Source organism: Ambystoma mexicanum, chromosome 6q, assembly GCF_040938575.1.
Source record: "Ambystoma mexicanum isolate Mex_15411 chromosome 6q, UKY_AmexF1_1, whole genome shotgun sequence".
NCBI classification, from domain to species: domain Eukaryota; kingdom Metazoa; phylum Chordata; class Amphibia; order Caudata; family Ambystomatidae; genus Ambystoma; species Ambystoma mexicanum.
In genome coordinates, this window is record NC_090937.1 from 1079374707 (window position 1) to 1079397332 (window position 22626).

Below are 22626 nucleotides of genomic sequence, written 5' to 3' on the forward strand. Positions count from 1 at the left end.
TTTCCCCCCACCCCCCGCTCATGCCCCGTGTGTCTCTCCCCTTCCCCCACACTCCCCGCTCATGCCCCGTGTGTCTCCTCCTTTCCCTCCACCCCCCGCTCATGCCCCGTGTGTCTCTCCCCTCCCCCCCACCCTGCTCATGCCCCGTGTGTCTCTACCCTTCCCCTACCCCCTGCTCAAGCCCCGTGTGTCTCTCCGCTTCCCCCACCCCCTGCTCAAGCCCCGTGTGTCTCTCTCCCCTTCCCTCCTACCCCCGCTCATGCCCCGTGTCTCTCTCCCCTTCTCCCCTACCCCCCGCTCATGCCCCGTGTCTCTCTCCCCTTCCCCCCCACCCCCCGCTCATGCCCCGTGTCTCTCTCCCCTTCCCCCACCCCCTCTTATGCCCCGTGTTTCTCTCCCCTTCCCTCGACCACCGCTCATGCCCCGTGTCTCCCTACTGTTCCCCCCACCACCCGCTCATGCCCCGTGTCTCTCTCCCCTTCCCCCCACCCCCCGCTCATGCCCTGTGTGTCTCTCCCCATTCCCCCACCCCGCGCTCATGCCCCGTGTGTCTATCCCCTTCCCCTCCATCCCCTGCTCATGCCCCGTGTCTCTATCCCCTGCCCCCCCACCCCCCTGCTCATGCCCCGTGTGTCTCTCCCCTTCCCCCCCACCCCCCGCTCATGCCCCGGGTCTCCCCTACTGTTCCTCCACCCCCCGCTCATGCCCTGTGTGTCTCTCCCCTTCCCCCCACCCCACGCTCATGTCCTGTGTCTCCCTACTGTCCCCCCACCCCCCGCTCATGCCCCGTGTGTCTCTCCCCTTCCCCCCACCCCCGCTCATGCCCCGTGTGTCTCTCCCCTTCACCCCCATCCCCTGCTCATGCCCCGTGTCTCTCTCCCCTTCCCTCCTACCCCCTGCTCATGCCCCATGTCTCTCTCCCCTTCCCCCCTACTCCCGCTCATGCCCCGTGTCTCTCTCCCCTTCCCCCCACCCCCGCATGCCCCGTTCTCTCCACCCCCCGCTCATGCCCCTTGTCTCTCTCCCCTCCCCCACCCCCGCTCATGCCCCGTGTGTCACTCCCCCATTCCCCCCACCCCGCGCTCATGCCCCGTGTGTCTATCCCGCCCCGTGTGTCTATCCCCTTCCCCTCCATCCCCTGCTCATGCCCCGTGTCTCTATCCCCTGCCCCCCACCCCCCGGCTCATGCCCCGTGTGTCTCTCCCCTTCCCCCCCACCCCACGCTCATGTCCTGTGTCTCCCTACTGTCCCCGCACCCCCCGCTCATGCCCCGTGTCTCTCTCCACTTCCCCCCCACCCCCCGCTCATGCCCCGTGTCTCCCCTGTTCCCCCCCACCCCCCGCTCATAACTTGTCTCCCCTGTTACCCCCACCCCCCGCTCATGCCCCGTGTCTCTCCCCTTCCCCCCACCCCCCGCTCACGCCCCGTGTGTCTCTCCCCTTCCCCCCACCCCCGCTCATGCCCCGTGTGTCTCTCCCCTTCACCCCCATCCCCTGCTCATGCCCCGTGTCTCTCTCCCTTCCCTCCTACCCCCTGCTCATGCCCCATGTCTCTCTCCCCTTCCCCCCTACCCCCGCTCATGCCCCGTGTCTCTCTCCCCTTCCCCCCACCCCCGCTCATGCCCCGTTTCTCTCACCCCCCCCGCTCATGCCCCTTGTCTCTCTCCCCTCCCCCACCCCCGCTCATGCCCCGTGTGTCACTCCCCTTTCCCCCCACCCCCCGCACATGCCCTGTGTCTCCCTCATTTCCCCCCATCCCCGCTCATGCCCCGTGTGTCTCTCCCCTCCCCCCACCCCCGCTAATGCCATGTGTGTCTCTCCCCTTCCCCCCCACCCCCCGCTCATGCACCGTGTCTCCCTTGTGTTACCCCCCACCCCCCGCTCATGCTCCGTGTCTCCCTTGTGTTACCCCCCACACCCCCTCATGCCCCGTGTCTCCCTCGTGTTACCCCCCTCCCCCCGCTCATGTCCTGTGTCTCCCTACTGTTCCCCCCACCCCCGCTCATGCCCTGTGTCTCTCTCCACTTCCCTCCATCCCCGCTCATGCCCCGTGTCTCCCCTGTTCCCCCCACCCCCCGCTCATGACCTGTCTCCCCTGTTACCCCCCACCCCCGCTCATGCACCGTGTCTCTGTTGTGTTACCCCCCACCCCCCACTCATGCCCCGTGTCTCCCTTGAGTTACCCCACCACCCCCCTCTCATGCCCCGTGTCAACCTCGTGTTACCCCCTCACCCATGCCCTGTCGCCCCTGTTACCCCCCACCCCCGCTCATGTCCTGTGTTTCCCTTGTGTTACCCCCCACCCCCCCGCTCATGCCCCGTGTCTCCCTCCTTCCCCCCCGTTCATGCCCCGTGTGTCTCTCCCCTTCCCCCCACCCCCCGCTCATGCCCTGTGTCTCTCTCCCCTCCCCCCACCCCCCTCTCATGCCCCGTGTGTCTCTCCCCTTCCACCCGCTCATGCCCCGTGTGTCCCTACTGTTTCCCCCCACCCCCCCGCTCATGCCCCGTGTCTCTCTCCCCTTCCCCCCCACCCCCCGCTCATGCCCCGTGTCTCTTTCCCCTCCCCCCCACCCCTGCTCATGCCCCGTGTGTCTCTCCCTTTCCCCCCACCCCCGCTCATGCCCCGTGTGTCTCTCCCCTTCCCCCCCACTCCCCGCGTGTCTCGCTCCTTTCCCTCCACCCCCGCTCATGCCCCGTGTGTCTCTCCCCTCCCCTCCACCCCTGCTCATGCCCCGTGTGTCTCTACCCTTCCCCCCACCCCCTGCTCAAGCCCCGTGTGTCTCTCCGCTTCCCCCACCCCCTGCTCAAGCCCCGTGTGTCTCTCTCCCCTTCCCTCCTACCCCCCGCTCATGCCCCGTGTCTCTCTCCCCTTCTCCCCTACCCCCCGCTCATGCCCCGTGTCTCTCTCCCCTTCCCCCCACCCCCCGCTCATGCCCCGTGTCTCTCTCCCCTTCCCCCCACCCCTTCTTATGCCCCGTGTTTCTCTCCCTTTCCCCCCGACCCCCGCTCATGCCCCGTGTCTCCCTACTGTTCCCCCACCACCCGCTCATGCCCCGTGTCTCTCTCCCCCTCCCCCCACCCCCCGCTCATGCCCTGTGTGTCTCTCCCCATTCCCCCACCCCGCGCTCATGCCCCGTGTGTCTATCCCCTTCCCCTCCATCCCCTGCTCATGCCCCGTGTCTCTCTCCCCTGCCCCCCCACCCCCCGCTCATGCCCCGTGTGTGTCTCCCCTTCCCCCCACCCCCGCTCATGCCCCGGGTCTCCCTACTGTTCCTCCACCCCCCGCTCATGCCCCGTGTGTCTCTCCCCTTCCCCCCACCCCACGCTCATGTCCTGTGTCTCCCTACTGTCCCCCCACCCCCCGCTCCTGCCCCGTGTCTCTCTCCACTTCCCCTCCACCCCCCGCTGATGCCCCGTGTCTCCCCTGTTCCCCCCCACCCCCGCTCATAACCTGTCTCCCCTGTTACCCCCACCCCCCGCTCATGCCCCGTGTCTCTCCCCTTCCCCCCACCCCCCGCTCACGCCCCGTGTGTCTCTCCCCTTCCCCCCACCCCCCGCTCATGCCCTGTGTGTCTCTCCCCTTCACCCCCATCCCCTGCTCATGCCCCGTGTCTCTCTCCCCTTCCCTCCTACCCCCGCTCATGCCCCGTGTCTCTCTCCCCTTCCCCCCACCCCCCGCTCATGCCCTGTTTCTCTCACCCCCCCACCCCCTGCTCATGCCCCTTGTCTCTCTCCCCTCCCCCACCCCCGCTCATGCCCCGTGTGTCACTCCCCTTTCCCCCCACCCCCGCTCATGCCCCGTGTGTCTCTCCCCTCCCCCCACCCTCGGCTAATGCCCCGTGTGTCTCTCCCCTCCCCCCACCCTCGGCTAATGCCCCGTGTGTCTCTCCCCTCCCCCCACCCCCACTAATGCCATGTGTGTCTCTCCCCTTCCCCCCCACCCCCCGCTCATGCACCGTGTCTCCCTTGTGTTACCCCCCACCCCCCACTCATGCCCCGTGTCTCCCTCGTGTTACCCCTCCTCCCCCCGCTCATGTCCCGTGTCTCCCTACTGTTCCCCCCACCCCTGCTCATGCCCTGTGTCTCTCTCCACTTCCCTCCATCCCCCGCTCATGCCCCGTGTCTCCCCTGTTCCCCCCACCCCTCGCTCATGACCTGTCTCCCCTGTTACCCCCCACCCCCCGCTCATGCACCGTGTCTCCGTTGTGTTACCCCCCACACCCCACTCATGCCCTGTGTCTCCCTTGAGTTACCCCCCCACCCCCTCTCATGCCCCGTGTCAACCTCGTGTTACCCCCCACCCACCGCTCATGCCCCGTGTCTCCCTTGTGTTACCCCCTCACCCATGCCCTGTCGCCCCTGTTACCCCCCACCCCCGCTCATGCCCTGTGTCTCCCTTGTGTTACCCCCCCACCCCCCGCTCATGCCCTGTGTCTCTCCCCTTCCCCCCGACCCCCCGCTCATGCCCCGTGTCTCCCTCCTTCCCCCCGTTCATGCCCCGTGTGTCTCTCCCCTTCCCCCCACCCCCCGCTCATGCCCCGTGTCTCTCTCCCCTTCCCCCCACCCCTCGCTCATGCCCTGTGTCTCTCTCCCCTCCCCCCACCCCACCGCTCATGCCCCTTGTGTCTCTCCCCTTCCACCCGCTCATGCCCCGTGTCTCCCTACTGTCACCCCCACCCCCCCGCTCATGCCCCGTGTCTCTCTCCCCTTCCCCCCCACCCCCCGCTCATGCCCCATGTCTCTCTCCCCTTCCCCCCACCCCCCGCTCATGCCCCGTGTCTCTCTCCCCTCCCCCCACCCCCTGCTCATGCCTCTTGTTTCTCGCCCCTCCCCCCACCCCCCGCTCATGCCCTGTGTCTCTCCCCTTCCCCCCACCCCCGCTCATGCCCCGTGTCTCCCTCCTTCCCCCCCCACTCATGCCACGTGTGTCTCTCCCCTTCTCCCCACCCCCGCTAATGCCCTGTGTGTCTCTCCCCTCCCCCCCAACCCCCCGCTCATGCACCGTGTGTCCCTCGTGTTACCCCCCCACCCCCGCTCATGTCCCGTGTCTTCCTACTGTTCACCCCACCCCCCGCTCATGCCCCGTGTCTCCCCTGTTCCCCCCACCCCCCGCTCATGACCTGTCTCCCCTGTTACCCCCCACCCCCCGCTCATGCCCCGTGTCTCCATTTGTGTTACCCCTCCACCCCCCGCTCATGCCCCGTATCTCCCTTGTGTTACCCCCCACCCCCTGCTCATTCCCCGTGTCAACCTCGTGTTACCCCCACCCACCGCTCATGCCCCGTGTCTCCCTTGTGTTACCCCCCCACCCATGCCCTGTCTCCCCTTTTACCCCCCACCCCGCGCTCATGCCCCGTGTCTCCCTTGTGTTACCCCCCACCCCCCGCTCATGCCTCCTGTCAACCTCGTGTTACCCCCCACCTGCCGCTCATGCCCCGTGTCTCCCTTGTGTTACCCCCTCACCCATGCCCTGTCTCCCCTGTTACCCCCCACCCCCGCTCATGCATCATGTCTCTCCCCTTCCCCCCAACCCCCGCTCATGCCCCGTGTCTCCTCCTTCCCCCGCTCATGCCCCGTGTGTCTCTCCCCTTCGCCCACCCCCCGTTCATGCCCTGTGTCTCTCTCCCCTTCCCCCCCACCCCCCGCTCATGCCCTGTGTCTCTCTCCCCTCCCCCCACCCCCGCTCCGTGTGTCTCTCTACTTCCCCCCACCCCCCGCTCATGCCCCGTGTCTCCCTACTGTTCCCCCACCCCCCTGCTCATTCCCTGTGTCTCTCTCCCCTTCCTCCCCACCCCCCGCTCATGCCCCGTGTCTCTATCCCCTTCCCCCCCACCCCCCGCTCATGCCCCGTGTCTCTCTCCCCTCCCCCCACCCCCTGCTCATGCCTCTTGTCTCTCTCCGCTCCCCCCACCCCCCGCTCATGCCCTGTGTGTCTCTCCCCTTCCCCCCGACCCCCTGCTCATGCCCCGTGTCTCCCTCCTTACCCCCCGTTCATGCCCCGTGTGTCTCTCCCCTTCCCCCCACCCCCCGCTCATGCCCTGTGTCTCTCTCCCCTCCCCCCACCCCCCGCTCATGCCCCGTGTGTCTCTCCCCTTCCACCCGCTCATGCCCCGTGTCTCCCTACTGTTACCCCCACCCCCCCGCTCATGCCCCGTGTCTCTCTCCCCTTCCCCCCACCCCCCGCTCATGCCCCGTGTCTCTCTCCCCTCCCCCCCACCCCCTGCTCATGCCCCGTGTGTCTCTCCCTTTCCCCCACCCCCGCTCATGCCCCGTGTGTCTCTCCCCTTCCCCCCACTCCCCGCTCATGCCCCGTGTGTCTCCCTCCTTTCCCTCCACCCCCCGCTCATACCCCGTGTGTCTCTCCCCTCCCCCCCACCCTGCTCATGCCCCGTGTGTCTCTACCATTCCCCCCACCCCCTGCTCAAGCCCCGTGTGTCTCTCCGCTTCCCCCCACCCCCTGCTCAAGCCCCGTGTGTCTCTCTCCCCTTCCCTCCTACCCCCGCTCATGCCCCGTGTCTCTCTCCCCTTCTCCCCGCTCATGCCCCGTGTCTCTCTCCCCTTCCCCCCCACCCCCCGCTCATGCCCCGTGTCTCTCTCCCCTACCCCCCACCCCCTCTTATGCCCCGTGTTTCTCTCCCCTTCCCCCGACCCCCGCTCATGCCCCGTGTCTCCCTACTGTTCCCCCCACCACCCGCTCATTCCCCGTGTCTCTCTCCCCTTCCCCCCACCCCCCGCTCATGCCCTGTGTGTCTCTCCCCATTCCCCCACCCTGCGCTCATGCCCCGTGTGTCTATCCCCTTCCCCTCCATCCCCTGCTCATGCCCCGTGTCTCTCTCCCCTGCCCCCCCCACCCCCCGCTCATGCCCCGTGTGTGTCTCCCCTTCCCCCCCACCCCCCGGTCATGCCCCGGGTCTCCCTACTGTTCCTCCACCCCCCGCTCATGCCCTGTGTGTCTCTCTCCCCTTCCCCCCACCCCACGCTCATGTCCTGTGTCTCCCTACTGTCCCCCCACCCCCCGCTCATGCCCCGTGTCTCTCCCATTCCCCCCACCCCCCGCTCACGCCCCGTGTGTCTCTCCCCTTCCCCCCACCCCCCGCTCATGCTCTGTGTGTCTCTCCCCTTCACCCCCATCCCCTGCTCATGCCCCGTGTCTCTCTCCCCTTCCCTCCTACCCCCGCTCATGCCCCGTGTCTCTCTCCCCTTCCCCCCACCCCCCGCTCATGCCCCGTTTCTCTCACCCCCCCACCCCCCGCTCATGCCCCTTGTCTCTCTCCCCTCCCCCACCCCCGCTCATGCCCCGTGTGTCACTCCCCTTTCCCCCCACCCCCCGCACATGCCCTGTGTCTCCCTCATTTCCCCCACCCCCGCTCATGCCCCGTGTGTCTCTCCCCTCCCCCCACCCTCGGCTAATGCCCTGTGTGTCTCTCCCCTCCCCCCACCCTCGGCTAATGCCCCGTGTGTCTCTCCCCTTCCCCCCACCCCCCGCTCATGCACCGTGTCTCCCTTGTGTTACCCCCCCACCCCCCGCTCATGCTCCGTGTCTCCCTTGTGTTACCCCCCACCCCCCGCTCATGCCCCGTGTCTCCCTCGTGTTACCCCCTCCCCCCGCTCATGTCCCGTGTCTCCCTACTGTTCCCCCCACCCCCGCTCATGCCCTGTGTCTCTCTCCACTTCCCTCCATCCCCCGCTCATGCCCCGTGTCTCCCCTGTTCCCCCCACCCCCCGCTCATGCACCGTGTCTCCGTTGTGTTACCCCCCACCCCCCACTCATGCCCCGTGTCTCCCTTGAGTTACCCCCCCACCCCCTCTCATGCCCCGTGTCAACCTCGTGTTACCCCCCACCCACCGCTCATGCCCCGTGTCTCCCTTGTGTTACCCCCTCACCCATTCCCTGTCGCCCCTGTTACCCCCACCCCCGCTCATGCCCTGTGTCTCCCTTGTGTTACCCCCCCACCCCCCGCTCATGCCCGTGTCTCTCCCCTTCCCCCCGACCCCCCGCTCATGCCCCGTGTCTCCCTCCTTCCCCCCGTTCATGCCCCGTGTGTCTCTCCCCTTCCCCCCACCCCCCGCTCATGCCCAGTGTCTCTCTCCCCTTACCCCCACCCCTCGCTCATGCCCTGTGTCTCTCTCCCCTCTCCCCCACCCCCCGCTCATGCCCCGTGTCTCCCTACTGTTACTCCCACGCCCCCGCTCATGCCCCGTGTCTCTCTCCCCTTCCCCCCCACCCCCCGCTCATGCCCCGTGTCTCTCTCCCCTCCCCCCCACCCCCTGCTCATGCCTCTTGTCTCTCGCCCCTCCCCCACACCCCGCTCATGCCCTGTGTCTCTCCCCTTCCCCCCACCCCCGCTCATGCCCCGTGTCTCCCTCCTTCCCTCCCCACTCATGCCACGTGTGTCTCTCCCCTTCTCCCCACCCCCGCTAATGCCCTGTGTGTCTCTCCCCTCCCCCCCGACCCCCCGCTCATGCCCCGTGTGTCCCTCGTGTTACCCCCCCACCCCCGCTCATGTCCCGTGTCTTCCTACTGTTCCCCCCACCCCCCGCTCATGCCCCGTGGCTCCCCTGTTCCCCCCCACCCCCCGCTCATGACCTGTCTCCCCTGTTACCCCCCACCCCCCGCTCATGCCCCGTGTCTCCATTTGTGTTACCCCTCCATCCCCCGCTCATGCCCCGTATCTCCCTTGTGTTACCCCCCACCCCCCGCTCATGCCCCGTGTCAACCTCGTGTTACCCACCGCTCATGCCCCGTGTCTCCCTTGTGTTACCCCCCCACCCATGCCCTGTCTCCCCTTTTACCCCCCACCCCCCGCTCATGCCCCGTGTCTCCCTTGTGTTACCCTCCCACCCCCCGCTCATGCCTCCTGTCAACCTCGTGTTACCCCCCACCTGCCGCTCATGCCCCGTGTCTCCCTTGTGTTACCCCCTCACCCATGCCCTGTCTCCCCTGTTACCCCCCACCCCCGCTCATGCCCCATGTCTCTCCCCTTCCCCCCGACCCCCCGCTCATGCCCCGTGTCTCCCTCCTTCCCCCCGCTCATGCCCCGTGTGTCTCTCCCCTTCCCCCACCCCCCGCTCATGCCCCGTGTCTCTCTCCCCTTCCCCTCCACCCCCCTCTCATGCCCTGTGTCTCTCTCCCCTCCCCCCACCCCCGCTCATGCTCCGTGTGTCTCTCTCCTTCCCCCCACCCCCCGCTCATGCCCTGTGTCTCCCTACTGTTCCCCCACCCCCCTGCTCATGCCCCGTGTCTCTCTCCCCTTCCTCCCCACCCCCCGCTCATGCCCCGTGTCTCTATCCCCTTCCCCCCCACCCCCCGCTCATGCCCCGTGTCTCTCTCCCCTCCCCCCACCCCCTGCTCATGCCTCTTGTCTCTCTCCGCTCCCCCCCCACCCCCCGCTCATGCCCTGTGTGTCTCTCCCCTTCCCCCCTCCCCCCGCTCATGCCCCGTGTCTCCGTCCTTTCCCCCCACCCCCCGCTCATGCCATGTGTGTCTCTCCCCTTCCCCCCACCCCTGCTAATGCCCCGTGTGTCTCTCCCCTTCCTCCCCCATCACCCGCTCATGCCCTGTGTGTCTCTCCCCTTCCCCCCACGCCCCGCTCATGCCCCGTGTCTCCCTTGTGTTACCCCCCACCCCCGCTCATGCCCGTGTCTCCCTTGTGTTACCCCCCACCCCCCGCTCATGCCCATGTCTCCCTTGTGTTACACCCCCACCCCCCGCTCATGCCCCGTGTCTTCCTCGTGTTACCCCCCACCCCCGCTCATGTCTCGTATCTCCCTTGTGTTACCCCCTCACCCCCCGCTCATGCCCCGTATCTCCCTTGTGTTACCCCCCACCCCCTGCTCATGCCCCGTGTCAACCTCGTGTTACCCCCCCACCCCCCGCTCATGCCCCGTGTCTCCCTTGTGTTACCCCCCACCCCCTGCTCATGCCCTGTGTCTCTCCCCTTCCCCCCACCCCTCGCTCTTGCCCCGTGTCTCCCTCCTTTCCCCCCGCTCATACCCCGTGTGTCTCTCCCCTCCCCCCCACACCCTGCTCATGCCCCGTGTGTCTCTCCCCTTCCCCCCACCCCCCGCTCATGCCCCGTGTGTCTCTCCGGTTCCCCCATCCCCCGCTCATGCCCGTGTCTCTCTCCCCTTCCCTCCTACCCCCCGCTCATTCCCTGTTTCTCTCTCCCCTTCCCCTCTACCCCCCGCTCATGCCCTGTGTCTCTTTCCCCTTCCCCCCATCCCCTGCTTATGCCCCGTGTTTCTCTCCCCTTCCCCCCACCCCCGCTCATGCCACGTGTGCTTCTCCCCTCCCCCCAACCCCGCCGCTCATGCCCCGTGTCTCCCTACTGTTCCCCCACCCCCCCGCTCATTCCCCATGTCTCTCGCCCCTTCCCCCCACCCCCCGCTCATGCCCCGTGTCTCTCTCCCCTCCTCCCCACCCCCCGCTCATGCCCCGTGTCTCTCTCCCCTCCCCCCCACCTCCCGCTCATGCCCCGTGTCTCCCTACTGTTCCCCCACCCCCCTGCTCATTCCCCATGTCTCTCGCCCCTTCCCCCACCCCCGCTCATGCCACGTGTCTCTCTCCCCTCCTCCCCACCCCCGCTCATTCCCCATGTCTCTCGCTCCTTCCCCCCACCCCCCGCTCATGCCCCATGTGTTTCTCCCCTCCCCCCACCCCCGCTAATGCCACGTGTGTCTCTCCCCTCCCCCCACCCCCGCTAATGCCCCGTAAATCTCTCCCCTTTCCCCCCACCCCCCGCTCATGCCCCTTGTCTCCCTTGTGTTACCTCCACCCCCCTCTCAAGCCCCGTGTCTCCCTCGTGTTACCCCCCCACCCCCCGCTCATGCCCCGTGTCTCCCTTGTCTTACCCCCCCACCCATGCCCTGTCTCCCGTTACCCCCACCACCCGCTCATGCCCCGTGTCTCCCTTTGTTACCCCCCCGCTCATGCCCCGTGTCTCTCCCCTTCTCCCCCACCCCCGCTCATGCACTGTGTCTCCCTCGTTTCCCCCCACCCCCACTCATGCCCCGTGTGTCTCTCCCCTCAACCCAACCCTGCGCAAGCCCTGTGTCTCTCCCCTTCCCCCCCACCCCCGCTCATGCCCCGTGTGTCTCTCCCCTTCCCCCCACACCCCGCTCATGCCCCCTCTGTCTCTCACCTTCTCCCCCACCCCCGCTCATGCCCAGTGTGTCTCTCCCCTTAACCCCCACCGACCGCTCATGCCCTGTGTCTCTCTCCCCTCCCACCCCCGCTCATGCCCTGTGTGTCTCTCCCCTTCCCCCGCTCATGCCCTGTATCTCCTCCTTTCCCCCAATCCTGCTCATGCCCTGTGTGTCTCTCCCCTCCCCCCAGCCCCTGCTCACGCCCCGTGTGTCTCTCCCCTTCCCTCTCACCCCCTGCTCATGCCCGTGTGTCTCTCCCCCCTCCCCCCACCCCATGCTCATGCCCCGTGTGTCTCTCCCCTTCCCCCCACGCCCCGCTCATGCCCCGTGTGTCTCTCCCCTTCCCCCCACCCCCCGCTCATGCCCCGTGTGTCTCTCTCCCCTTCCCCTCACCCCCGCTCATGCCCCGTGTGTCTCTCTGTCTCTCCCCTTCCCCCCACCCCCTGCTCATGCCCCGTGTGTCTCTCCCCTTCCCCCCACCCCCTGCTCATGCCCCGTGTGTCTCTCCCTTTCCCCCCACCCCCTGCTCATGCCCCGTGTGTCTCCCCTTCCCCCACTCCCCGCTCATGCCCCGTGTTTCTCCCTCCTTTCCCTCCTCCCCCTGCTCATGCCCCGTGTGTCTCTGCCCTCCACCCACCCCCGATCATGCCCCGTGTGTCTCTCCCCTTCCCCCACCCCCTGCTCATGCCCCGTGTGTCTCTCCCCTTCCCCCCACCCTCCGCTCATGCCCCGTGTCTCTCTCCCCTTCCCTCCTACCCCCCGCTCATGCCCCGTGTCTCTCTCCCCTTCCCTCCTACCCCCCGCTCATGCCCTGTGTCTCTCTCCCCTTCCCCCCTACCCCCGCTCATGCCCCGTGTCTCTCTCCCCTTCCCCCCCAGCCCCCGCTTATGCCCCGTGTTTCTCTCCCATTCCCCCTGCTCATGCCCCGTGTTTCTCTCCCCTCCCCCCATCCCGCTCATGCCCCATGCCTTCCTGTTACCCCCCATCCCCTGCTCATGCCCCGTGTCTCTCTCCCCTCCTACCCCCTGCTCATGCCTGTGTCTCTCTCCCCTTCCCCCTACCCCCGCTCATGCCCCGTGTCTCTCTCCCCTTCCCCCACCCCCCGCTCATGTCCCGTGTCTCTCTCCCTTCCCCCCCACCCCCGCTTATGCCCATGTTTCTCTCCCCTTCCCCCCCGCTCATGCCACGTGTCTCTCTCCCCTTCCCCCCACCCCCGCTCATGCCCCGTGTCTCTCTCCCCTTCCCCCACCCCCCCGCTTATGCCCCGTGTTTCTCTCCCCTCCCCCCTGCTCATGACCCGTGTCTCCCTCCCCTTCCCCCCACCCCCCGCTCATGCCCCGTGTCTCTCTACCCCTTCCCCCCCACCCCCCGCTTATGCCCCTTGTTTCTCTCCACTTCCCCTGACCCCCGCTCATGCCCCGTGTCTCCTTCTGTTCCCCCCACCACCCGCTCATGCCCCGTGTCTCTCTCCCCTTCCGCCCACCCCCCGCTCATGCCCTGCGTGTCTCTCCCCCATTCCCCCACCCCCGCTCATGCCCCGTGTGTCTATCCCCTTCCCCTCCACCCCCTGCTCATGCCCCGTGTCTCTCTCCCTGCCCCCCACCCCCCCGCCCATGCCCGTGTGTCTCTCCCCTTCCCCCCCACCCCCAGCTCATGCCCCGGGTCTCCCCTACTGTTCCTCCACCCCCCGCTCATGCCCCGTGTGTCTCTCCCTTCCCCCACCCGTCGCTCATGTCCTGTGTCTCCCTACTGTCCCCCCACCCCCCGCTCATGCCTCGTGTCTCTCTCCACTTCCCCCCACCCCCGCTCATGCCCCGTGTCTCCCCTGTTCCCCCCACCCCCCGCTCATGACCTGTCTCCCCTGTTACCCCCACCCCCCGCTCATGCCCCGTGTCTCTCCCCTTCCCCCCCACCCCCCACTCATGCCCCGTGTCTCTCTCCCCTCCCCCCACCCCCTGCTCATGCCTCTTGTCTCTCTCCCGCTCCCCCCCACCCCCCGCTCATGCCCTGTGTGTCTCTCCCCTTCCCCCCTCCCCCCGCTCATGCCCCGTGTCTCCGTCCTTTCCCCCCACCCCCCGCTCATGCCATGTGTGTCTCTCCCCTTCCCCCCACCCCTGCTAATGCCCCGTGTGTCTCTCCCCTTCCTCCCCCATCCCCCGCTCATGCCCTGTGTGTGTCTCCCCTTCCCCCCACCCCCGCTCATGCCCCGTGTCTTCCTTGTGTTACCCCCCACCCCCGCTCATGCCCGTGTCTCCCTTGTGTTACCCCCCCACCCCCCGCTCATGCCCATGTCTCCCTTGTGTTACACCCCCACCCCCCGCTCATGCCCCGTGTCTTCCTCGTGTTACCCCCCACCCCCGCTCATGTCCCGTATCTCCCTTGTGTTACCCCCTCACCCCCCGCATCTCCCTTGTGTTACCCCCCACCCCCTGCTCATGCCCCGTGTCAACCTCGTGTTACCCCCCCACCCCCCGCTCATGCCCCGTGTCTCCCTTGTGTTACCCCCCACCCCCTGCTCATGCCCTGTTTCTCTCCCCTTCCCCCCACCCCTCGCTCTTGCCCCGTGTCTCCCTCCTTTCCCCCCGCTCATACCCCGTGTGTCTCTCCCCTCCCCACCACACCCCGCTCATGCCCCGTGTGTCTCTCCCCTTCCCCCCACCCCCCGCTCATGCCCCGTGTGTCTCTCCGGTTCCCCCATCCCCCGCTCATGCCTGTGTCTCTCTCCCCTTCCCTCCTACCCCCCGCTCATGCCCTGTTTCTCTCTCCCCTTCCCCTCTACCCCCCGCTCATGCCCCGTGTCTCTTTCCCCTTCCCCCCATCCCCCGCTCATGCCCCGTGTTTCTCTCCCCTTCCCCCCACCCCCGCTCATGCCACGTGTGCTTCTCCCCTCCCCCCAACCACGCCGCTCATGCCCCGTGTCTCCCTACTGTTCCCCCACCCCCCCGCTCATTCCCCATGTCTCTCGCCCCTTCCCCCCACCCCCCGCTCATGCCCCGTGTCTCTCTCCCCTCCTCCCCACCCCCCGCTCATGCCCCGTGTCTCTCTCCCCTCCCCCCCACCTCCCGCTCATGCCCCGTGTCTCCCTACTGTTCCCCCACCCCCCTGCTCATTCCCCATGTCTCTCGCCCCTTCCCCCCACCCCCGCTCATGCCACGTGTGCCTCTCCCCTCCCCCCACCCCCCGCTCATGCACTGTGTCTCCCTACTGTTCCCCCACCCCCCGCTCATTCCCCATGTCTCTCGCCCCTTCCCCCCACCCCCCGCTCATGCCCCGTGTCTCTCTCCCCTCCTCCCCACCCCCGCTCATTCCCCATGTCTCTCGCCCCTTCCCCCCACCCCCCGCTCATGCCCCATGTGTTTCTCCCCTCCCCCCACCCCCGCTAATGCCACGTGTGTCTCTCCCCTCCCCCCACCCCCGCTAATGCCCCGTAAATCTCTCCCCTTCACCCCACCCCCCGCTCATGCCCCGTGTCTCCCTTGTGTACCTCCACCCCCCTCTCAAGCCCCGTGTCTCCCTCGTGTTACCCCCCCACCCCCCGCTCATGCCCCGTGTCTCCCTTGTCTTACCCCCCCACCCATGCCCTGTCTCCCGTTACCCCCACCACCCGCTCATGCCCCGTGTCTCCCTTTGTTACCCCCCCGCTCATGCCCCGTGTCTCTCCCCTTCTCCCCCACCCCCGCTCATGCACTGTGTCTCCCTCGTTTCCCCCCACCCCCCACTCATGCCCCGTGTGTCTCTCCCCTCAACCCAACCCTGCGCAAGCCCTGTGTCTCTCCCCTTCCCCCCCACCCCCGCTCATGCCCCGTGTGTCTCTCCCCTTCCCCCACACCCCGCTCATGCCCCCTCTGTCTCTCACCTTCTCCCCCACCCCCGCTCATGCCCCGTGTGTCTCTCCCCTTAACCCCCACCGACCGCTCATGCCCTGTGTCTCTCTCCCCTCCCACCCCCGCTCATGCCCTGTGTGTCTCTCCCCTTCCCCCGCTCATGCCCTGTATCTCCCTCCTTTCCCCCAATCCTGCTCATGCCCTGTGTGTCTCTCCCCTCCCCCCAGCCCCTGCTCACGCCCCGTGTGTCTCTCCCCTTCCCTCTCACCCCCTGCTCATGCCCCGTGTGTCTCTCCCCTCCCCCCACCCCACGCTCATGCCCCGTGTGTCTCTCCCCTTCCCCCCACGCCCCGCTCATGCCCCGTGTGTCTCTCCCCTTCCCCCCACCCCCGCTCATGCCCCGTGTGTCTCTCTCCCCTTCCCCTCACCCCCGCTCATGCCCCGTGTGTCTCTCTGTCTCTCCCCTTCCCCCCACCCCCTGCTCATGCCCCGTGTGTCTCTCCCCTTCCCCCCACCCCCTGCTCATGCCCCGTGTGTCTCTCCCTTTCCCCCCACCCCCTGCTCATGCCACGTGTGTCTCTCCCCTTCCCCCCCAGCCCCCGCTTATGCCCCGTGTTTCTCTCCCATTCCCCCTGCTCATGCCCCGTGTTTCTCTCCCCTCACCCCACCCCCGCTCATGCCCCATGCCTTCCTGTTACCCCCATCCCCTGCTCATGCCCCGTGTCTCTCTCCCCTCCTACCCCCTGCTCATGCCATGTGTCTCTCTCCCCTTCCCCCTACCCCCCGCTCATGCCCCGTGTCTCTCTCCCCTTCCCCCACCCCCCGCTCATGTCCCGTGTCTCTCTCCCCTTCCCCCCCACCCCCGCTTATGCCCCATGTCTCTCTCCCCTTCCCTCCTACCCCCCGCTCATGCCCTGTGTCTCTCTCCCCTTCCCCCCTACCCCCGCTCATGCCCCGTGTCTCTCTCCCCTTCCCCCCCAGCCCCCGCTTATGCCCCGTGTTTCTCTCCCATTCCCCCTGCTCATGCCCCGTGTTTCTCTCCCCTCCCCCCACCCCCGCTCATGCCCCATGCCTTCCTGTTACCCCCATCCCCTGCTCATGCCCCGTGTCTCTCTCCCCTCCTACCCCCTGCTCATGCCCTGTGTCTCTCTCCCCTTCCCCCTACCCCCCGCTCATGCCCCGTGTCTCTCTCCCCTTCCCCCACCCCCCGCTCATGTCCCGTGTCTCTCTCCCCTTCCCCCCCACCCCCGCTTATGCCCCATGTTTCTCTCCCCTTCCCCCCCGCTCATGCCACGTGTCTCTCTCCCCTTCCCCCCACCCCCGCTCATGCCCCGTGTCTCTCTCCCCTTCCCCCACCCCCCGCTTATGCCCCGTGTTTCTCTCCCCTCCCCCCTGCTCATGACCCGTGTCTCCCTCCCCTTCCCCCCACCCCCCGCTCATGCCCCGTGTCTCTCTACCCTTCCCCCCCACCCCCGCTTATGCCCCGTGTTTCTCTCCCCTTCCCCCCACCCCCCGCTCATGCCCCGTGTGTCTATCCCCTTCCCCTCCACCCCCTGCTCATGCCCCGTGTCTCTCTCCCCTGCCCCCCACCCCCCGCCCATGCCCCGTGTGTCTCTCCCCTTCCCCCCCACCCCCCGCTCATGCCCCGGGTCTCCCTACTGTTCCTCCACCCCCCGCTCATGCCCCGTGTGTCTCTCCCCTTCCCCCCACCCCCCGCTCATGCCCCGTGTGTCTCTCCCCTTCCCCCCACCCCCGCTCATGCCCCGTGTGTCTCTCCCCTTCACCCCCATCCCCTGCTCATGCCCTGTGTCTCTCTCCCCTTCCCCCCTACCCCCGCTCATGCCCCGTGTCTCTCTCCCCTTCCCCTCTACCCCCGCTCATGCCCCGTGTCTCTCTCCCCTTCTCCCCCACCCCCCGCTCATGCCCCGTGTCTCTCACCCCTCCCCCCACCCCCCGCTCATGCCCCGTGTGTCTCTTCCCATCCCCCCCACCCCCCGCTCATGCCCCGGGTCTCCCTACTGTTCCTCCACCCCCCGCTCATGCCCCGTGTGTCTCTCCCCTTCCCCCCACCCGTCGCTCATGTCCTGTCTCTCTCCACTTCCCCCCACCCCCCGCTCATGCCCCGTGTCTCCCCTGTTCCCCCCACCCCCGCTCATGACCTGTCTCCCCTGTTACCCCCACCCCCCGCTCATGCCCTGTGTCTCTCCCCTTCCCCCCCACCCCCCACTCATGCCCCGTGTGTCTCTCCCCTTCCCCCACCCCCCGCTCATGCCCCGTGTGTCTCTCCCCTTCACCCCCATCCCCTGCTCATGCCCCGTGTCTCTCTCCCCTTCCCTCCTACCCCCGCTCATGCCCCGTGTCTCTCTCCCCTTCCCCCCTACCCCCGCTCATGCCCCGTGTCTCTCTCCCCTTCCCCCCCACCCCCCGCTCATGCCCCGTGTCTCTCACCCCTCCCCCCACCCCGCGCTCATGCCCCGTGTGTCTCTTCCCATCCCCCTCACCACCCGCTCATGCCTCGTGTGTCTCTCCCCTTCCCCCCACACACCGATCATGCCCCGTTTCTCCCTACTCTTCCCCCACCCCCCGCTCATGCCCCGTGTCTCTCTCCCCTTCCCCCCACCCCCCGCTCATGCCCCTTGTCTCTCTCCCCTCCCCCACCCCCGCTCATGCCCCGTGTGTCTCTCCCCTTCCCCCCACCCCCGCACATGCCCCGTGTCTCCCTCATTTCTGCCCACCCCCCGCTCATGCCCCATGTGTCTCTCCCCTCCCCCCACCCCCCGCTAATGCCCCGTGTGTCTCTCCCCTCCCCCACCCCCGCTAATGCCATGTGTGTCTCTCCCCTTACCCCCCACCCCCCGCTCATGCTCCGTGTCTCTATTGTGTTACCCCCCACCCCCGCTCATGCCCCGTGTCTCCCTACTGTTCCCCCCACCCCCGCTCATGCCCTGTGTCTCTCTCCACTTCCCCCCATCCCCCGCTCATGCCCCGTGCCTCCCCTGTTCCCCCACCCCCCGCTCATGACCAGTCTCCCCTGATACCCCCCACCCCCCGCTCATGCAACGTGTCTCCGTTGTGTTACCCCCCACCCCCCACTCATGCCCGTGTCTCCCTTGAGTTACCCCCCCACCCCCCTCTCATGCCCCGTGTCAACCTCGTGTTACCCCCCACCCACCGCTCATGCCCCGTGTCTCCCTTGTGTTACCCCCTCACCCATGCCCTGTCGCCCCTGTTACCCCCCACCCCCGCTCATGCCCTGTGTCTCCTTGTGTTACCCCCCACCCCCTGCTCATGCCCCGTGTCTCTCCCCTTCCCCCCGACCCCCCGTTCATGCCCCGTGTCTCCCTCCTTCCCCCCGTTCACGCCCCTTGTGTCTCTCCCCTCCCCCACCCCCCGCTCATGCCCCGTGTCTCTCGCCCTTCCCCCCACCCCCCGCTCATGCCCCGTGTCTCTCTCCCTCCCCCCCAACCACCCGCTCATGCCCTGTGTCTCTCTCCCCTCCCCCCCACCTCCCGCTCATGCCCCATGTATTTCTCCCCTCCCCCGCTAATGCCACGTGTGTCTCTCCCCTCCCCCAACCCCCGCTAATGCCCCGTAAATCTCTCCTTTCCCCCCCACCCCCCACTCATGCCCCGTGTCTCCCTTGTGTTAACCCCACCCCCCTCTCATGCCCCGTGTCTCCCTCGTGTTACCCCCCCACCCCCGCTCATGCCCCGTGTCTCCCTTGTCTTACCCCCCACCCATGCCCTGTCTCCCGTTACCCCCACCACCCGCTCATGCCCCGTGTCTCCCTGTGTTACCCCCCCGCTCATGCCCCATGTCTCTCTCCTTCTCACCCACCCCCCGCTCATGCCCCGTGTGTTAGGCGGAAACCTGTGCAGTTCTCTCTGGGACCACTGCAAAAGATTTAGGACTACAGGTGTTTGGCAGTAAACCCACTTGGTAGCAGTCTGTACCACACAGATTCACTTGGTAGCTGTGGCTGAGCAGTCAGACTTCCCTCAAGAAGAGTTAAACAGTATGTGGAGTATACAAGATAGGGCAATTCTTCACAGTAAGACAAGCAAACACGCAACAAGGCTTCAGTGTAAAGATATTAAGGTATTTATTTATAACGGAACATCTATGGAAAACACTTTGGCACTATCACGGCAAACACTTCAATTACAATTACTCTACGAAGAAGAAACGATCAATCCCCCTAACAATACTTCGACAAATCTAGGTTTTACCAGCATCACTTATTTACAGACAGAGGTGTATGCCTCAACCTAGATGGCACTCTAATATTAGTTAGGACGGGAGAGAAAATAAGCAGGTTACGAAATCAACACAGTTCAATACTTCACGGAAAAAAAATGCAAGGCAAGAACCACAATAGATCATAAAGTTCAGAGGCCAGGCCCACTCGGAGAGAGGCAAGGCGATATGTCCCAAAAAGTCTCTTAGTGGAAATGCGTTCGAGTCTTTGTAGCAAATGGTTATCGGCAGATTGAACCAGTTCAGAACAATACGTGAGCAAGCTTGGAGGCAACCCAACGAAAAGTAGAGGATTAAGACACCTCCCTCGAACCGATCGAAAGGGAAGCCAGGCGGACACGGTACCTTGTTTGTGGAGAGACAGCTCCGGCGGGGGCAGTTGTTCCTGGTGGTGGCTGCACGTCGAGTCTTTGCCAAGAGTAGAGATGATCTCGTTGTCGAAGAAAAGTGAAGTCCGGTGCACCACCAGGGAAGAGACCAGCCGCGGAGTGCTCCGTCACAAGGCACCACCTTTTGGTCGCGGTACAGGGGTAGTGGCTATCCGGTTGCCGCGGTGCTCTGCACGGGCAATTCGACCACTGCGTCCTGAGGCGAAGAAAAAGCAAAGGGGACTGGTTGTTCCCACCAGTCAGGGGAAGAGACTCTCCGGCAGGGAGATCTCCTCTGTCGTCGGGAAGTGGTGAGTCGGTTCCGCAGGGCTCCACCGGAGGTGTCGTCGTGCAGGTCGGCTCAGCGTTACCCTCGTCGGATTCTTAGGTCCTGTGGCGACTTCTGAAGATCCAGTCCCAAAAGCCCTGCTTTTATGCAGAAAACCCCCATTCATTCAGCCTAGCTGTCAATCAACACACGCTAAGTGGTGAGCGGGGAGGCTCACCACTTGGGCCAATCACACCAGAGTGCGACCAGAGTTGGCAAGGCAACTCGGTCCAGGGTGCCTAAACCCCATCCCACACCCCTGTGGTAACCCAGACAGATTGGCACCACTTTGGAGGGTCTCTGTACAGAGGCCAGCCAAAAGTGGAACAAAGGGCTCAACCTTTGGTTTAGGAGTCACAGAGACGAACACAGACGCCATTTTAAAAACCGAGTTCTGGCAGAAAATACCATCCGATAAACTTATTTAAGATAAGTGGACCGGTGGTACGTTAGAGATTAACGAGAAACAGTATCAATCTCCAACAATGGGAAGAATCCCATAGGGTTATATTCGGGGTCGAACATAACAAGTGGTTTCCACTGCCACCAGCCAAAACTCGACGAGGGGGGACGGGACAGTGCCCCCTCGAGTAACAGACCTAGGAGTAATCGAATTACCCCTACTAGCACGTCCACAATAAGATGGTTTGTACTAGTTCTGTTAGTAAATTTAGGTCTAGTAAAGCCAATGGTGACTTTACATGCCCAGGGAGACAGTAGTCAGTCCCCGGGTGTGGAGTCTATGATGGAGGTCCGCTAGGACGCCCCAGTGTTACGGCACGTAGGGTGCGGTGTAACACACATAGCAAAACATATGAGACCCTATGGAGTAAAAGACCCCATAGCCCATAGAACACATTGACATTCAAAGGAATTACACACATTCATGTCCAAAAGTGGGAGGAAAAAGAGTCTCACTCTTGGCAGGATGGAAAAAACAAACTCCAGAAATCCAGCAAAGCTGCTGGGGGATTCACTAGGTTAGGAAATTCAGCCTAAACAGAGAATTCTCCCTAACACTGTGTCTCCCACCTTTCCCCCCACCCCCCGCTCATGTCCCGTGTGTCTCTCCCCTCACCCCCACCCCGCGCATGCCCTGTGTGTCTCTCCCCTTCCCCCCCACCCCGCTCATGCCGCGTATGTCTCTCCCCTTCCCCCCACACCCCGCTCATGCCCCGTCTGTCTCTCACCTTCTCCCCCACCCCCGCTCATGCCCCGTGTGTCTCTCCCCTTAACCGCCACCGACCGCTCATGCCCCGTGTCTCTCTCCCCTTCCCCCCCACCCCCGCTCATGCACCTTGTCTCTCTCCCCTTCCCCCCACCCCCGCTTATGCCCTGTGTCTCAATCACCTACCCCCCAACCCCCGCTCATGCCCCGTGTCTCTCTCCCCTTCCCCCCACCCCCGCTCATGCCCCGTGTCTCTCTCCCCTTCCCCCCCACCCCCCACTCATGCCCTGTGTATCTCTCCCCTTCACCCGCTCATGCCCCGTATCTCCCTCCTTTCCCCCCAGCCCCTGCTCACACCCCGTGTGTCTCTCCCCTTCCCTCCCACCCCCTGCTCATGCCCCGTGTGTCTCTCCCCTTCCCCCCACCCCCCGCTCATGCCCCGTGTGTCTCTCCCCTTCCCCCCACCCCCCGCTCACGCCCCGTGTGTCTCTCCCCTTCCCCCCACCCCCTGCTCATGCCCCGTGTGTCTCTCCCTTCCCCCCACCCCACAATCATGTCCCGTGTGTCTCTCCCCTTCCCCCCCACTCCCCGCTCATGCCCCGTGTGTCTCCCTCCTTTCCCTCCACCCCTCGCTCATGCACCGTGTGTCTCTGCCCTCCCCCCCACGCCCGCTCATGCCCCGTGTGTCTCTCCCCTTCCCCCCACCCCCTGCTCATGCCCCGTGTGTCTCTCCCCGCCCCCCACCCCCGCTCATGCCCCGTGTCTCTCTCCCCTTCCCCCCACCCCTGCTCATGCCCCGTGTCTCTCTCCCCTTCCCCCCCACCCCCCACTCATGCCCTGTGTATCTCTCCCCTTCGCCCGCTCATGCCCCGTATCTCCCTCCTTTCCCCCCAATCCTGCTCATGCCCCGTGTGTCTCTCCCCTTCCCCCCAGCCCCTGCTCACACCCCGTGTGTCTCTCCCCTTCCCTCCCACCCCCTGCTCATGCCCCGTGTGTCTCTCCCCTTCCCCCCCACCCCCCGCTCATGCCCCGTGTGTCTCTCCCCTTCCCCCCACACCCCGCTCATGCCCCGTGTGTCTCTCCCCTTCCCCCCACCCCCCGCTCATGCCCTGTGTGTCTCTCTCCCCTTCCCCCCACCCCCCGCTCTCACCCCGTGTGTCTCTCCCCTTCCCCCCACCCCCTGCTCATGCCCCGTGTGTCTCTCCCTTCCCCCCACCCCACAATCATGTCCCGTGTGTCTCTCCCCTTCCCCCCCACTCCCCGCTCATGCCCCGTGTGTCTCCCTCGTTGCCCTCCACCCCTCGCTCATGCCCCGTGTGTCTCTGCCCTCCCCCCCACGCCCGCTCATGCCCCGTGTGTCTCTGCCCCCCCCCCACCCCCGCTCTTGCCCCATGTGTCTCTCCTCTTCCACCCACCCCCTGCTCATGCCCCGTGTGTCTCTCCCCTTCCCCCCACCCCCCGCTCATGCCCCCTGTCTCGCTCTCCCCTTCCCTCCTACCCCCCGCTCATGCCCTGTGTCTCTCTCCCCTTCCCCCTA